A 4,233-nucleotide genomic window follows, 5' to 3' on the forward strand; every position below is an offset into this window, starting at 1 on the left:
TTCTGTTGCTTAGAATATTTGTACTGTACACGTTTATCATCACTTCATGATTTCTGAAAAACAACACAAATCGTGCAATACTATAACTCAATAACAACTGACCATGTAAACAACAGGCCAGCACTGTAATCGATCTCTGAACACAAGCTCACAATTACACATCTCTGATTCTCTGAACATGTGCGCAATGGCACATAGAATTCAGAAAACCAGGCCAACACTAATGGCCGATCCGGCGATCAAGTTCTACTTGATGGCTCATCCAAGCACAGTTACATCAAGAGAGTTTATGCTAGCTATTACTCCCTCCGTCCCAAAATAAGTGTCTTAACTTTATACTAGCTCTAGTATAAAGTTGTACTAAGCTTGAGACACTTATTTTGGGACGGAGGGAGTACATTACATAGATGGCTTATCCAAGCACAGTCACGACAAGAGGGTTTCATTACACCCGTTGCGTTGCGTTCCACACGGCCAGTGGAATTTCTGGCATCGCCGGCGGGATGAACTTGATCCTTGGTGCCTTCCTTTTCGGAAACGACAGAGCGTCGGCCTCCGTGGCAGCGGCGGCGGCGGCTGAACGAGGAGCAGCGAACCATGGGCGCTTCAGCGCGGCGGCTGCCGTCAGTCGCTTGTCGGGGTTGCACGTGAGGAGCCCTCGCAACACCTGAAATCCTTCCTCGGACAGCTTCTCTTGAGGGAACAAATCCCGCAGCCGGTTGTGCTTGTGCCCCTCCTGTAGCAGCTGCGGCGCCTTGACGGTGAGCGGCAGCGACGTGCACCCTGGCCACGTCCTCTCGTCCGGCACCCCGAGCACTCGGAAGATGCTCCCCAGCTGCTTTATGGCATTCTTTGTCCGGTCTTTCTCCTCATCTTCGTCGTCGAGCATGAACAGCGTCGCGCCGGTGAGCAGTTCGGCAAAGACGCAGCCGATGGACCACGAGTCCACGAGCGCGTCGTAGTCCCGCTTCCCCATGATCATCTCGGGCGCCATGTAGGATGATGTGCCGGCCTGATTGTATGGTGGCTTGTCGGACATGGAGATGGCGAGCCCAAGGTCGCAGATCTTGACGAGCTCCCCGGTTTCCCCGACGAGGATGTTGCCGGGCTTGATGTCGCGGTGGACGACATGGCGGTCGTGCATCTTTTCGGCTCCGTTCAGAAGCTTCCACATGAAGTCGCGCACCATGGATTCCGGGAGCGGCGGGCCGTCGCGCCTGTCCCACAGTAAAGACTCGAGGCTAGACCCCTCGACGTACTCCATGGCGAGGCCGACGTCGCCTGCGTCCAGGTCGTGCACCATGCCCTCGAAGCCGACGACGTAAGGATTTCCTTGGCATGCCTCGAGGAATCCGGCCTCCCGATGAAGATCTTCGACGTCGGGCCCCTCCTCGGTGTCGTCCGGCGAGGAGAGGAACTTGACGGCCAAGTCCTTTTTGGTGACTTTGTGGCGCACCCTGAGGACGACGCCGAAGCCTCCTTTGCCTAGGCACTCCACCTGCTGGTAGTCGTCGGTGCACCCGATGAAGGCGCGGCTCCTCTTGCAGGACCGGGACGTCGCCGATTGTTGATGTTGAGTCGTCGTCGCGCGGAAGGCGTCGAGGGCGGCAGCAGGTCGCTTACGGGCGGCCATGGCGCGCGCTAGCTCGACGAACGAACTGCTAATTTGGTTGCTGGAGAGGGCGGCGGAACTAAGCAAGAAGCAGAGATCGAAGATGGCCGCCGGAGAAGGGGGAGGGAGGAGCTTCCGCGTGGATCAACGGGATGCGCGCGTGGATCCGTAGTATTTATCAACAGGAGCTAGCGAAGGCATGCGTAGGGAATCCAATCCGAGTTACGGTGGGATTCGGATTCAACATTCAAGTTGAGATGAACTGAGTACTCCCTACGCGTTGCGGTTGCGCTGGCATGCGTAGGGAATCCAATCCGAGTTACGGTGAAGCTTCGTTGCCTTGCCGCCCGCGTTTTTTGCTTGGAACTCGGCTTCGTTTCCCTGCGCGTTACGCCGGCGGCCATCATTTGCCTTTGACGAACTTGCTTATCATCCTTTTTCTGTATAAACACTAAATCATTTCATATGATCACAAAGTCACAATTGTACTAATCAAGATCAACACTAAATCATTTTCAGCCCAACTTGCATCCTCGTGTAAGAGCAAATTCAAGAGTCATTTAACGGCACGGCACGCTAAAATACTTTTACACCACAAACATGTCTTTTTTACCGCCCGGCATGGCACCTGTTCGAGCCGGCGTTGTAAAAAAGAACACGACAGAACCATTCTAGGAGTCGCTGCAAAAAGCTGCACACGAAGCAGCCACATGCATGTCTCCGGAATCATGAACTGCAAGACAGTATAATTTTTTCAAACATAAAAAAAATGCATTTGAGCACACATAACTTAGTTCAATTGCATGACATAGTTCAAAATCACCCAAGCAAGTTCATGACAAATAAAACTTCACGCAAACAAATGGCACATGAACAATCATGTCTCATCTTCTTCCTCCTCTTCTTCATCCTCGGACGCCCTGCAAGTTTCTTATTCGGTCGCCTAGTAGCGTCGTCCGTTGCCTTCTTCTTTCGGGGTGCTGTCTCCACCGTCGCCGCCTTCGCATTCGGTCGCTTGGAGACGGGGGCCCGTGGCTTCACGGCGGGCGGCGGCGTGACGCCACCCAACGTTGTTGTCCGTGGCGTGATGAACAAGCCGCGTGCTAGGCCACTGCTAGGAGGAGGGGCGCAGGCGGCGAAGTCGCAGCTCAACCCCGTGCTAGGGTTTGCGCCGCCGCTGGCGGCGGAGGGGCCGCGAGTGTAGGGAGGGGTTGGGGGATGTCACGGGCGTGTTCCATCGGTCGATTTCGCCGGCGACAACGCGGGGCGGGGCGACCGGAGAGGCATCAGTACGTCTCGCGCGCGCGAAAGGTTGGTGTTCAGCGCGCTGGAGCGGGCGCCCGAAATAACTAGCGTAGGATGCCGTTTTTCTCCATGCGTGCAACCAACTTTACAGCGCGTCTGCTGGAGCGCCCGACTCGGGTCCGCGTGCGCAAAAGGTGGCATTTTTTAGCGCGTCGCTGGAGTTGCTCTAATGTCTTCACGATTACTATTCGCTCCAAGGAAGAAAGGCGACGAATAAATCTATTCCCTTACCACTAGCCCCCGTGTCGTCTCATCCGAGGCGACATGGGCGGAAACCTAGCCGTGTCGTCGCTCCGCCCTCCCGACCCACATCCTACCCTCACCGTCGTTGAAGGAGGCCATTGGGCTAAGGCCCGGTGGCAGACGGCGACTGCGGGGTCGTATTCCTTTCGACTGGCCGCGGGGGCTTGGAGTGGGGGAGGCTCGATCCCCTTCTTCGTGGTGCTACGGATCCAGGCGGGTCGGCTGCTCCGTCGGCTGCCAGCTGGGCTCTTCCCCAACCAATCTTCTCCGGCCTGGCGGATTCCGAGAAGGGGCTCTCGTGAGTGGCAGTCGTCGTAGCTTTATCGGCGGGCTCTGGTCTTCAGGCCAGCTCCTCTTCTCCAGCATGTAGGGACGGACGCCCCCCTCCCTGCTCTATGGGCGCGTCCTCGCGTGGGTCGACGATGCACTGGCCTTGGTGGCTCCTGGTGGCGCTGCGGTGGTGGGACTCCAGATCTCGACGGATGTGGCTCGTTGGTGTTTGGCCGACGGGGAGGTGTCCAGCTTGGTGGCTCTCTAGTGCTCCCTATGCGGTGGCTCTGCGAGAGGTGGGTGGGCCAACGGAGGTGATGTGCGTGGGGTGCTAGTGGTGTTGGTTTGCTCCGAGCGAAAGCTTATCGGGTCTTGCCGACCGATGGCGACGGTGCCTGTGGGCGTCGAATAACCTTCTTGAAGGCGTCGTCGTGGAGCCCCGCATCCTTCTTGTGACAGCCCGATGCCGATGTTCCAGAAGATTCCCCCCTTTATTCCGTTTTCGTTGTGTGGGTATTTTCATTTGTCGCATCATCATCGCATCATGCACATCATCAGCATTGCATCGACATCCCGTTGCCGCCCGTTTTCAAAACTTGCATCCGTTGTTAGTTGCCGGTTCTCGTCGTTGTCCGTTCTGAGCCCGACCGCACTCGCACGCGCCCGCGGCATCGTCAAAACCCTGTTTTAAAAGTGTGTTGAAACTTTCTCTGATCGGGGTGAAACTTGGCATGTGGTCGTAATTAGTTATAGCCAGGCCGCGTGTCGAATTTCGTCGCGATCGGAGACCGTCTGGTACCCGA

The 4,233-nt window shown here is 56.5% G+C and overlaps 1 pseudogene; it reads right to left on the reverse strand.

The window, feature by feature from the left end:
• Window positions 1-426: 426 nt before the first annotated feature.
• On the reverse strand, window positions 427-1,738 carry LOC123450724 (annotated as a pseudogene).
• Between the last annotated feature and the right edge of the window lie 2,495 nt (window positions 1,739-4,233).

Source organism: Hordeum vulgare, chromosome 4H (assembly GCF_904849725.1).
Source record: "Hordeum vulgare subsp. vulgare chromosome 4H, MorexV3_pseudomolecules_assembly, whole genome shotgun sequence".
Classification (NCBI taxonomy): Eukaryota; Viridiplantae; Streptophyta; class Magnoliopsida; order Poales; family Poaceae; genus Hordeum; species Hordeum vulgare.